We start from the raw sequence: 13,995 nt of genomic DNA, 5'->3' as shown, positions 1-13,995 counted from the left end.
CTTCAGAGAGTCTCTGTTTAAGTCTTTAGCCCACTTATTAATTGGCTCATTGTTTCTTTGAGGATTTGTTGTTGGAGGATTTAAATTTTTGCATTCTAAGTGTATTTTAGACATGAGGCCCTTATCTGTTCTATGGCTAGTGAAAATCTTCTCTCAATCCATGGGCTTTCTATTGATCTTGTTTACTATGTCCTTTGCCATGCAGAAGCTCTGTAGTTTCATACAATCCCATTTGTCCAACCTTTCTTTGATTTGTTGTGTTTCTGGGTCTTTATTAAGGAAATTTTGGCCTGTGCCAAGGAGCCCTCAAATTTCTCCTATTCCTTCCTGTAATGTTTTCAGGGTGTCTGCTTTTTTTTTTTTTTTTTTTTGTGTCCGGTCATGGGGCCTGAACTCTGGGCCTGGGCGCTGTCCCTCAGCTCTTCAGCTCAAGGCTAGCGCTCTACCACTTTGAGCCACAGCGCCACTTCCGGCTTTTTTCTTTTTGCTTATGTGGTGCTGAGGAATCGAACCCAGGGCCTCATGCATGCAAGGCAAACGCTCTACCACTGAGCCATCTTCCCAGCCCTACAAGGGTGTCTGCTTTTATTTCAAGGTCTTTGATCCATTTGGAGTTGATTCTGGTGCAGGGTGATATATACAGATCTAGGTTTAGTTTTCTACAAGTGTTTAACCAATTTTTCCAGCACCATTTACTGAAGAGGCTGTCTTTCTTCCACTCTATTTCTTTAGCTCCCTTGTCAAAAATTAGGTGGTGGCTATGTCTGTGGGTTCATTTCTGGGTCTTCAGACTTTTCTATTGGTCGGTCCCCAGGTCTGTTCTTGTGCCAGTACCAAGCTGTTTTGATTACTATGGCTTTGTAGTTGAGTTTGAAATTTGGAATTGATATTCTTCCATCACTGTTCTTTCTTTCTGCCGAAGATTGTTTTTGCTATTTGGGGTCTTTTATTGTTCCATATGAATTTTTGGATTGCTTCTTCTATTTCCTTGAAGAATGAGGTTGGGATATTGATAGGTATCACATTGAATTTGTAGATAGCCTTTGGCAGCCATTTTCACGACGTTAATCCTCCCAATCAAGGAGCATGGGAGGTTTTTCCACTTGCTTAGTTCTGCTTTAATTTTCTTTTCCAGGTTTTTAAAGTTTTCATCATAGAGGTCCTTCACTTCTTTGGTTAATTCCTAGGTATCTTAGTTTTTGTTTTTGTTGAGAAGTTTGGCATTGATGTTCATCGAAGAAATGGGTCTATCGTTCTCCATCTTTGTTGAGTCTCTGTCTATTTTGAGGCTGAGGGTTAGTTTCATTGAGTTTGGGAGTGAAATTTTAATTCAATTTCACTGAATAGTTGGAGGAGTATTGATGTGAGTTCTGCTTTAAAGGTCTTGTTGAATTCAGTTGTGAATCCATCTGGTCCAGGGTTTTTCTTGGATGCGAGATCTCTTATTGCTGTTTCTATTTCAATGCTTCATTGGATGTGTTTAGTTGGTTTAAATCTTCTTGGTTTAGTTTGGGCATATCAATATTTGCTAGAAATTCTTCCATTACTTCCACATTCTCAAATTAGTTGCATAAAGGTTTGAGATGTTCTGAATTTTGGTTGTTTCTGTGGTGATGTTTCCATTCTCATCTCCTGATTTTCTTTATTTGGGTGGGTTCTCTTCTTCTTTTGGTAAGATTTGTTAAGGGTCTGTCAATGTTGTTAATCTTTTCGAAGAACCAATTCTTTGTTTTGTTGAATCTTTCTATTTTTTTTAAACTAATTCATTTAATTCTGATTTAATTTTAATTATATTTTTTCCATCTACTGGATTGGTGTTTGGCTTGTTGATCATTTTCAAGGAGCTTCAAATGCATCATTAAGTTTTTGGTTTGAGATCTCTCCAATTTATTAATGTAGTAACTCAGAGGTATAAATTTTCCTCTGAGTACTGCCTTTGCTGTGTCCCAGAGGAGCTGGTAATTTGTTAAATATTATGAACATCTGAATTTCCTTTCTAATCTCTTCCATGACCCACTGGTGGTTTAACAGTGTTTAACAGTTGTTCAGTCTCCATGTGTTACAGGATTTTCTTCGGTGGCTTTTGGTGTTGAGTTCTAATTTTATTCCCTATGTGGTATGAGAATGCATAGAATAAATTCAATGTTTCTGAATTTAGACAGATTTGCTTTGTGACCTAAAATGTGGTCTATTTTGGAGAATGTTCCATGTGCAGCTGAGAAGAACATGTATTCTGATGCTGTTGGGTTAAATATTCTATAGAGGTCTGTTCAAATCTAGTTGGTCTATGAAATTATTTAAATCTGTGGTTTCTCTGTTGAGTTTTTGCTAGGTTGATCTATCCAGTGATGAGAGTTGAGTGTTAAAGTCACCAAGAATCAATGTCTTTTATCTATGTGTGATTTTAAGGAAAGTATGTTTCTTAGATAAATTTGGGTATTCTGGTATTTGGTGAATAGATATTTAGAATTGTTATATTCTCCTATAGGAGAGATCCATTTATTAGTATGTAATGTCCTTCTTTATCTCTTCTTGCTAATTTTACTTTGAAGTTTATTTTATCTGATATTAGGATTGTAACTCCAACCTGTTTATGGGAGCCATTTGGTTGGTAGATTTTTATTCCAGCCTTTCACTTTCAGAACATGTTTGTTTTTGTGGGCAAGGTGTGTCTTTTTGAGGCAGCAGATAGAAGGATCTTGCTTTATGATTCAACTAGATAACCTATGTCATTTAATTGGAAAGTTAAGTCCATTAATATTGAGTTAGGATTGAGAGGTGTTTGGTAGTTTCTGCCATGTTATCTACTTGCTTAGGGGCTGTGCTTGCTGGGTTCTTACCATTATTATCTGGTTCTCTGTTTAGGAGCCGTTTCCTTGGCTTTATTGTGTTCTTGTTGGTGTAAGACATCTTTAAGTATATTTTGTAATGCTGGTTTGGTGGAGATATATTGTTTCAATTTTCTTTGCTGTGGAAGCTTTTTATTTGTCTCTCTGTTATGAAGGACAGTTTAGTTGAGTACTCTATTCTTGGTTAATTGTTGTTTGTCTTTAGGGTATGACATACATCCTTCCAGATTCTTCTTGCTTTCATGGTCTCTGCTGAGATAGCTGTAGTTATTCTGATTGGTTTTCCTTCATAGGTGATTGATCTTTTCTCCTTGACAGATTTAAGGATCCTTTCCTTGGTCTCTATTGATCCTGTATGGATTACAATGTGACAGTGGGATTTTCTGTTCTGTTCTGGTCTCTTTGAGGTTCCAAAGGATTCTTGTATCTGAATGGGCTCTCTTTTTGTATGTTTGGGAAGTTCTCTGCTAGGATTCTGTTAAATAGCAGTACAAGCCTGAGCCCTCTATATCTGCCTAGAAAATCCTAGTCATTAAAAGAACTATCTAGTTTAAAAAGTTGTCATCTTGGTAAATTGTGCTGGACTATTGTCCAAATAGTCTTAAAAACTAGGGGGGTCACAGCATGCCAGGCCTATGTACTGTATCCTAAACCAGTCTGTGGAGGAATTTGCAGCCCAACACGAGGTGTGACAGTCCCTTGGAGTCACTGAGAGACCCTCTTCCTGCTGCTGCTGCTGCTGCACACCCTAATGGGTAAAGTTCAATGACAGCCTGACAGTAACCTGGAGGAAATTTACATCATCACCCAGACCACCTCCACTGAGATAAAGTAGACTGAACTCCTGCCTGATTCCATCACCTGAGACTGCTTCCCAGTGGAAAAATGCTTTGAGTCTGCTAACCTCTAGCCACAAAGAGGCTCAAGGAATTGTAAAGAAGAGGAGGGTAGTAAAGAAAGCCTTGGGAAAGGAATTGGGGAGCACAATTGGTCCTTGCATTGATTAACAGGCTATTAACCTTTGTGAAAGAGAGGGTTAATGCAGTCTGGGTACCGGTTCTCAGATGTCAGTATTGGCTCAAAGATGAAGTTAACATTGAACTAGATATCAGAAGACCATGATTAGCTCCTGATGCTCTAGAATAGGAGGTAATGGAGATCCAAAGTAACTCCAATTTGAGATTAACCCCACCATCTTGTGCTAGGCTGCCCTCAGAGTAACCCCAAGAAAGAGAAAAAAAAAACAATTTTCGGTTGCCATCAACCCTGCCCACCCTTAAGAAATAGAACAATTGCCCAAGTGTTCCAGGAACAGAACATAACGGTTTTGCAGCCATCGAACCATCAAGCATGGACCAATAGTTCAGAAAAAGGGCAGTGCAGTTAGGGTGGGCTCAAACCTCGGTACATGGGCCAATAAAAAATGACTATGTGATCTGTATAAATCCAATCATGTATAAAGCCAATCTGTATAAAGCCAATCATGTAATGGCTTGTGTGGAAATCTCCTAAACCTGTTTGTTAAATGCTCTAAAAGCTGTGCTGATTTTGTGCTCAGGGCCTCTTAGCGTCACCAGTTACCACATGCACAGAAGACCAAGCTCGAGCTTGCAAATAAACGACTCTTTTGCTGTTTGCATTGGTCATGGTCTCTGGTGGTCTTTCGGGGATCCCAAGTCCATACAACAAAGGCAAGCACTAACCCAGAGCTCTGCAGTTGTAGAGATTTTGGAAGTTTTCAATCAACAGTGGATATGTTCACTCTATCTCACCTTTTTTGGGGGGAGGGGGATGGGGGAATGAGAGTATATGCAATTCCACAATTTTAAGGCAGGTGCCAACCTAGAGCCCTGTAGTTTCACAGACATTGTAGGTTCACAATCAAAGACAGGTATTTTTACTCTATCTCTCTTTTATTTTTTGGAAATGGAAGTATATGCAATTCCACACCAGAATAGAATCTTAAGACAAGCAACAGCCCAGAGCTCTGTAGTTGCACAGATTTAGGAAGTTCACAAAGATAGGTGAATACACTATATCTCTCCTTTTGTGGAAATTAAAGTATATTCACTTCAACACCAGAACTTAATTTTAAGACATACACCAGCCCAGAGCCCTGAAATTACACAGACTTTGGAGATTCACAATCAAAGATAGATATTTTTCACTAAATCAATCCTTTTACGTATATTTAAGTAGGTCCAATACCACCTCAAAGCAGTTTTAAGCCAAAATCCAACCCTGGGCGTCAATTTTAAAGGTTCAAAATCATTGACAGTTATTCCTCGATCTATCTCTGCTTTTCTTTGATGGGGGGCGTTGTGATTCAGGAATGGGGGCTATATACAGATGTAACCAGTAAACAAATCTGTCAAGAGATTTTAATCAATCTGGTCCAAAAGGATAACTTGATGGCCCACTTTGACACAGTCAAAATGAGTACAGTCTAGCTCATCAACAAACAACTAGGGATCAGTGAACTTTAAGGAGCTATAGGACCAGAAATTACGAGGAATCGTGAGAGTTGTGAAGAGAAAATAAGATTACAAGAATTTAGGGAAGGAAAGGAAGAGAAGGAGGATAACTAAGACCTAAGTTCAGTGAGAGGAAAAAGAAAGAAAAAAAGTAAAAAAGAAAACAATGAAAAACTTTAAAAAATTATATAACATAAAGAAATACTACTAAAATTAAAGGTAGTAAGGTCAAGAAATTTTGAATTGAGTAATCCGTGTCTGAATTAAGGATGTACACAATGAAGGATGAGGTCTAATAAAGTCAGCTATGTATCTGGGGATGAATAGAACAGCAATTCAGTAGAGGTAAAAAGAAAAAAAAAAACAAGTGGAAAAAGGGAAAAAACATAAAAATAATGAAAAAATTAATTGGAAAAAATTAATTAGAAAAAGAATTCTTCAGTTTATTTGGGGGATCTTGTGTCTCCACAGTGTCCATGTCCAGTCTTAATGGAGCCTCTGATTTCTTTCTGGTTCTTGGTTTTCTTGTGGCTTAGTTGGTTTCTCAGATCAGTTTGTTTGAGGAGGCAGAAAGAAGCTCTGCCTTACAGGCACGGGTCTCTGTGACCCTTCTCCCAGACTAGATCAGTGAGAGGAAGATCTACTTCAAGTGTCACACAAGAGGGAGATGGCTGCTTCCTCTAGCTTGGAGTCGCTGCAATATAGCTTGAGTATGGGTGGGGTTGTGGCCTGTCTGGAATCAGTGGCTTTTCCCTGAAGGGCTAGCTTCTGAGACACTCTTGTATCCCAGCCTGGAGCTGCTCTCAGGTTTTATGCTGTATCCATTTTCAAATTATTTTTAACCTCCTGCAGCTGGGAGAGCTATCAGGCTGCAGAGAGGAGGAGCCACCTCTGGCTCTGTTTACCCAGAGAGGAAAGTTGCCTTGCCCTGGATGGCTTTCCCTACCTGGAAAGGGCAACTTTCCCACTGGGTGGAGCTGAGTCCCACTGGTCAAGGTCCTTTGCCCTATTGAAAAATGGCTCCACAGTGTCTGCTTCTAAGGTCTGAATTATCTGCTAGCTTCTTTGGCCCAGTCTTTGCCAGTATCAAAGATGGCATTCTTCTCATGTGGTGGAGGAAAGGCTACCTTCCAAGTGTTGTCCTGTGAGAAGGAGTGGGAATGTCTTGTGGGATACTTACGCCTTTCCCTTGGTTTTGGGGGCCATCCATGATCTGTGTCTGTCTGTGGTCAGCAGGCTGAAGATTTACTCTCCTAGTCAGTTTATGCTGATGGTGAGTAGAAACTGCTTGCACTCTATCTCTGGCACCTTTGTCTCAAGCTCTGTCTCCTGCTATGGTGGCAGCCACAGCCACTGCCATTGTAGCTGCGGCAGTCACCTGTGTGTGATCAAATCTATCTCCTTTTGTAGGCTGCCTGAACTTTTCCTCTCTGGCCAAACTCTCTGTACTATGATGGCTCACTTGGTGTGATTCTAGCCTTGGATTTTTCACTGGAGCACTAAAACTGGTTTCTTGACAAGAGATCAGTTAGCCTCCAGCTGCTTCTCACCATCTTCTTCTAAAAATCTGTTACTTATTTTTAAAGTGAATATGATAGAAAATCTTATTAGAAGAGGAATATGATGGAGAGCATGTGGCATAAGTATTTATTTAATTTTCCCAATAGCTCTTATGTTATTCCCACCATTTCATCAGATGGAGTAATAGATGTATAGAAAGCTTACTGAAGTAAGGCCCCCTATAAGACCTGCCAGCAGGTTATTCATCCATGCTTTCTGCAACCATTTTATGCATGACAATTTTGCTTATTTTTAGCAAATTTGTTTATTGTTTATTCCTAGCAATTTTGCCTTGACTTTAGGTGCTACATAACTGGTTTTTCCTTGGCAATAGAGAAGGTTGTAGTTTGCCAGCTATCCAGATACTTGTATGATTTACCATCATGCCAGGTATACCCAGTACCCTCCAGAAGTAAGTCTGTCAACTAAACTATTGTAAATCATAAAATTGTATGTGACACATGATTTTTGAGCTTAACACAGGCTTATTTTGTGTTTAGACATTTAGTATTAGGCTGGAGTACAATTCTAAGAAACCACACCCCCTCTGAGATCTGTCCTTTTGACCTGAGGAAGGTTGGATAGTTCATATAGCCTGGCTCAGCTAGCAAAGGAATGTCATCTCATGGGACTCTGCTCATGTAAGACAAGTCTAACTTAGGATTAAGAATCCACTTTCAAACCAAATTGTCCATATCTTGCTGTTTTGATTTATCTTTGCCTATTGACCTAATATAGTGAACATTAGGGCACCCAGTCCAGCTTCCTGCTACTGGGAATCTTCTCCCCCATCTCAAGCCCTGCTGACCTTCCTAATTGGTCATGGGATACAGTATCTTTTATTTTTTCTTATATCCCAAAAGAAAATTGTTCTGACAAGATTTTTAGTGGAGGAATGGGGTATGGCTTAGTGATTCAATGTTTGTTTAGCATGTGTGAGGTTCAATGCCCAGCCCTGAAAAAATAAATTTTTCCCCAGAAATAAAGTTCTTATATTGTAGATGGCATTATAGAAAATAGTTCTCTAAGATTAGAAAGTCACATGTTACTAATGTTTCTGTTCATTGATTAAAAATAGAGGAAATACCTATTCCACAATATATGGTAAAAGAAAGTAGTTTTACTCATTTATAAGATTATTTCTTTGTTGCTTTGTATGTCCCTCCCCCATAGTATAACCCCTGCTTTCACTATATTTGATGTCGGTATCATTTGTGAAGGAGATGGGGAAAAACAAGTTTAAGGATACAGGAGGACCCGTTGCAACTATGAGAAATACAAGTTGTCATGTCGAAAACGAACTTTACAACTTTGGTGCGGGGGGGGGGGGGGGGCAGGGGGGAGGGAGAGGCTGGGAAGGGATGTGAAGGGTAAACAAAGGAGGAGGCTGCAATGCTTGATAAGAAATGTACTCATTATCTTGCCCATGTAATTGTAACCCCTCTGTACAGTATGTTCACAAAAAATAAAAATTAAAATTAAAAAAAAGAAAGTAGTTTTAGCACATTCTAATGTTCCCTGAACTGAACTCACTAACTACAATACAATAGCTTCTTTGTCAAAGAGTGTACAACAATGTGTTCAAGGAAGTGTAATAGTTATTAGTAATATTCTATTACTATAAATTAAATGGAGATCTTTATAGCCATGATTATACAGCTAGATGATATCAGAGTGAGCAGTAGAATACAGGCCTCCTAATTTCTGTCCAAGAATTGTTTTTTCAGGGTCCTGATATTTTCAGCTGCTTAGAGAACATGTTACCTATAGTATGTTTCTGTCTATTGGTACTGGAGCTTTTAGGCAGACACTGTACCTCGGAGCTACACCTCCAATCTTTATTTGCACTGGTGATTTTTAATATAGAGACTTGATTTTTGTCCCAGATGACCTGGATCATGATTCCCATTTTATATGTCCTATGGTAGCTAGGATGACAGGCATATGCCACCATATCTAGTCTTTGCTAATGAGTTAGGGTATTGCAAACTTTCTTCCAGTGTTGACAGTCTCCTTTACTGCTGTTATGACAGGCACATGCCACAGTACTGGTTGAGGTGGAATATTGAGAATATTTATCCAGGCTGCCCTTGAGCTGATAGCCATGACTATCTGCCCCCCAAGAAGCTAAGATGACAAGTATGAGCTATTGGTGTCTACCTACCCCTACTACATTTAAAATTCATTTTAATTTGGACAGTTCTAATAAAGGTAGAGTGCATGAGAAGAAAACCAAAGTATGCCCTAGCATTAACTATACCCATGACTATATTGCCTAAGGGTTCATTCTGCAGTTGGCACCCTGCTTAAGGGACATAGAAAACAAAAGAAATCTAAAGATGGATTACAATTTACTTTCTTCTATCCTTATTCTGTCCCATCCTTTAGAAAAATTACATATATTTGGATGCCCATAAGCCTTATACCCTTAACCAACATGTGTGTGTCCATGGATAAAGAACATAGAAGCTTCATGGCATTTGCTAGTGGAATTTGAAGATTATGTAGAGAGACAAGTCCTAGTTTTACTAGTGAGTCTGCAGCAGACCACTGCAGACTGGACCTGAAAAAGACTTACATCAGTGTAATCCTTCAAAAGACAGGCTATCATGTTAGTGTTGTTCCATAACTTGCAAACACAAAACAGGAGAGCAGAAGTCAAATGTATTTCAGTCAGGAAGGGTTAGTTTAAACTGATAACAGAAGGAATTCAGCTAGGCATCATGGCTCAGGTCTATAATCCTAGCTACTCAGGAGACTGAGAACTGAGAATCACAATTTGAAGACAGTATAGGCAAGAAAATACATGAGATTCTTATCTCCAACTAACCAGCAGAAAGCCAGAAGTGGGGCTGTGGCTCAAATGGTAGAACACCATTAGTGAGCAATAAAACTAAGGAAGAGTACCCATGCCCAGAGTTCAAGCCCCAGTACTAGAACTACAAAAGGGGTAGGGGGAGGGAAAAGGAACTCAGTTCTCTTTTTACAACCTGAAACTGGGAAAAATCTGCTGGAGCAGGTCATCCATCTGCAGCAATGTTTCTTAAATAGCTGAGAAAAAAATGTTATGAGAAAAAACATGTAGTGCTGTTTTATCTTTTTTTCTTTAATATGAATATTGAAAGATGTTTAAAGTTGTTTTTCTTCTTGCTTGGCATTAATTATGGCATCTTAATCTTGAAGTCTTATGAAAAACATGATAATTTCCAGAAATCTCATTTCCATGATCATGAGGGAAATAGCTATTTCTCAAAGAGCAGTTTGAATAGGTTAAGTTACCATCATTTCACAGGAAACATTTTTTTATGGCTTCATGCCAAGACACTTCAGAGTAAGCTGGCTTCTCATTCATCTGAGCCCTAACGTCTGGCAGATGTAGGCTGAGTACCCCTCACCTGTAGGAATCTTAATGTCGTCGCTCTTTCATTATGTATCAGAGTTACCCATCATGACCAAGTGAGGTTACTTTTCTCTAAAGGACTCAGCTTGCCTGGCTGGGAAGGTGAGATCTTCCTGACTTCTACCCACTTAAGCCAGTAAACTGAGGGAAGATAATGTAGGCCTGGCCAAAATTATCTTGAGGTGTCTATAGAACCTTCAGCTGCTCAGAGGTGTTCATAGAGATACTTGTCACTGCACATCAGGAAGAGGAAAGAAATGGTTGTTGAATTCAGTGAATTCTAAGCTAGTGCTACAATTTCCACCTCCTGGTCTACATGTCCTCTGTTGTCTGCTCTCCATTGATGTCTATGGGGCTTGCAAATATAGTGATCTTTCACTTCAATGTTTAGATAGCTAATTATTTATATTTGAGCTCATCAAAATAGCATTTTTCCTGGATGAACCCTTAAAGAGGGAACTGGATCTTTACTGAAAAGAGAAATTCTCTTGCTGGCTTTCAGAAACTAAACTGGTACTTTGTGGAAGGTCCCCTGAAAGGGGATATCTAAGTGGATATGAGGATGCTTTCCAGGAGGTGACAATAGGAAAGCAGGTGCCTCAGCCACATGGCTGCCAGGAACTGACCTTGGACTGGACCATACGAACCAGGAGAAGAATGCTAGGCTTCAGGGAATATCACACTCTCAGCCATTAAAGACAGCTTGATGTGCTTTGGGGTCTGTAATGATGAAGAACCTCATGGTAGGAGTATATGGCAGAGAAAGACTACTCACCTCATGACTGGGAGTTAAAAAAAAAAGATAGCTAGGTGCTGGTGTCTCATGTTTATAATCCTAGCCAGTCTGGAGGCTGTGATCTGAGGATCATGGTTCAAAGCCAGCCCAGGCAAAAACGTCCATGAGACTCTTTAATCACTAATCACCACCACCCCACAAAAAAATATCCAGAAGTAGAGATGTGGCTCAAGTGGTAGAGTACTAGAATTGAGCCTTTTAATTCATGGGTAGCACCCCAGTCTAGAGATCAAGCCCAAAGACTGAACCAGAGAGAGACACACACACACACATACACACAGAGAGAGACAGACAGACACAGAGAAAGATATCAGAGCCCCAGAGTCCTCTTTGAGGAATGCCCCTAGGAACCTAAGATCTCCCTTTAAAGGTTCCCTCCCTAGCTTCATAAGGTAAAGACCAAGGACCCAGGCAAAATATGTTCAGCATCCAGACACAAAAACTGTGGATAAATATGGTTTCAAAAATAAACAAATAGACAAATAAATAATTTTGTACCTATTTCTTATAAAACAGCAATAAAAATAGAGTTTTTGTAGGCATCAGCCTTAGTAATAGAAACCACAGGAAGGTACGAGATTAAACATTGACTGTGTATGTCTACAGATATAGGCTTACAATGGACTACTAACAGAGGGTGATGTTTAAGAGAGGATGGAGGAAGACATGCTCAGGCAGTGGCCAGGTAAGTGAGGCTTCCTTTCTGCTGTGTCCACGTTATCTTGAGGCACACACCTTTACCTTCTCATCCAAATTACTCTGGTGAACTTGGTAGAAGTGAGCAATCCTGGCCCAGTCTTGCTGGGCTTTCTTTCTCTTTCAAGATTGTCATGGCTACTGGCAAAATATCCTCTTCTGTCCCCAGAACCTTCTGTAGGAAGCAAACCTCCTGTGATGAGGAGAAAGAAGGCTTAGTTATAAACTATAACTGACTAGGCGAGTTCCGGGAAGATGGCGGAGGAGAAGCTGGAATCTGAACAAGCTCTTGCATAGAAAACAGTTTCAGAGTTCCAGTGAACAGTCCCAAGCCAGAGAATCACACCAAGTGTGCCATCACAGGACAGAGAGTTAGTCAAGAGAGGGGAAGCCAAGCAGACACATCTGAGCGCTGGCCAGCAGCTGCTGCTGTGGCGGCAGGGTCGCAGCTGCGACCACCGCCGCGGGGGCATACCTGAGACACAGTCCGGGACGAAGGAGCCAGACGCAGCGGACGAGCGGATTGTACTCAACACCAGCAAGAACCGACAAGGAGCAGAGACAACTTCATCCTGCACTTTGCAGACCAGAGACGACCCAGGATCCAAGACGGCATCAGTAGAAGCCCGACTTCCTCACTCCTTCTCAGGGAGCAGAGGAGGGAAGGCCACCGCTCCCCCCCCCACCAGCACCAGTGATCTCCATCTTGGATACCGACAAAACTCGGAGGAGCGGCTAGCTCCAGTTCAGGCCTTGGAATAAAACGAGTCATTTAGCAGGTCACAAGAACTTAACGGCGAAGTGACCTCACAGACTCAGTTCCATCCAGGGAAAAGTCACCCAGCTCAGGCGCCAGCCATTGGAGTGGCTCTCCTCACCGGGTAACCAGAGCCAGAGGCTGCCCCTCCCTCTAGCAGCCACCACAATCAATTGAAAAACAGAAACCCTGAGAATGGTTCCAGGCTGGGCTCTGTGAGTTTTTTCACAAAATTGCCCCAGGGAAAAGCTACTGTTTGTTGAAAGGCCTCAACTCTACCCAGAACCTAGCCTCATCACTGCATCCCCCTCTTTTGTGATTCTCAAAGCAGATCACCCTCCCAGTAAACTAACCTGGGAGGGGGATCTCAAATTCTTGGGTAAAGCAGAGCATTTTTCTGCCTGTTCCAACAAACTGACTTAAGAAACCAATCAAGCCACAGGACCTCAAGCTGACCAGAGACTCCAACCAGACTCTGGTTACAGACAAAAGGGAGATACAGGACTCTTCCCACCCCTCCCAAAAAAAAAAAAATCAAAGAACTTTTTTTTTTCTTCTTCTTCTTTTCTTTTGTTTTTGTTTTTTTTTTTTTTCGTTTTTTGTTACCTTATATATATATAAAAAAAATATTTCCTTTTCTAAAACTTTTATTAATCATTAATTTTTGCCTCTTCTGAAAAAATAATTGTTTTCCAGTAACTTTTTTTTTCTCCTCTTATAATTTTTATTTTAGGAATACGTGAATGTGTGTTTTCCTTTCTTTTCTTGTATTCTTTCTCTTTTTTTTCATTCTTTTTTTTTTTTTTTTTTTTTTATTGTGAAAATACTGTACAGAGGGAATATGGTTACATGAGCAAGGTAATGAGTACATTTCTTTTTTTTTTTTTTTTTTTTTAAATTTTATTTTATTTTATTTGAGAACATACTGTACAGAGGGATTACAATTACATGGGCAGGATAATGCATACATTTCTTACCAAGCATTGCAGCCTCCTCCTTTGTTTACCCTTCACCTCCCTTCCCAGCCTCCCCCCTCCCTCCCACCCAATCATACCCCCCCTCCCCCCCCACACCGACATTGTAAAGCTGGTTTTGACATGACATTTTGTACTTCTCATTGTTGCAACAGGTCCACCTGAATCCTTAAATGACTTGTTTGTCCCCATCTCCTCCACATGTTATACTGACATCAAATATAGTGAAAGCGGGGGTTACACTGTGGGGGAGGGACATACAAAGCAACAAAGAAATAATCTTATAAATGCGTAGAAACACATGCATGAAAGAAACAAAAACATTAAAATACATAAAATCAATGGCTTTTCTGTATGCCAACAATGAGAAAAGTGTGGCTGAAATTAGGAAAGCAACTCCATTTGTAATAGCCCCACAAAAAATAAAATACCTAGGAATTAACTTAACTAAAGAAGTGAAGGACCTCTATGATGAAAACTTTAAAATCT

Source organism: Dipodomys spectabilis, unplaced genomic scaffold (assembly GCF_019054845.1).
Source record: "Dipodomys spectabilis isolate Male_0828 unplaced genomic scaffold, ASM1905484v1 ptg000052l, whole genome shotgun sequence".
Lineage (NCBI taxonomy): Eukaryota > Metazoa > Chordata > Mammalia > Rodentia > Heteromyidae > Dipodomys > Dipodomys spectabilis.
The sequence above is the reverse complement of the archived record's forward strand: the minus strand, read 5'-3'. Positions refer to the sequence as shown.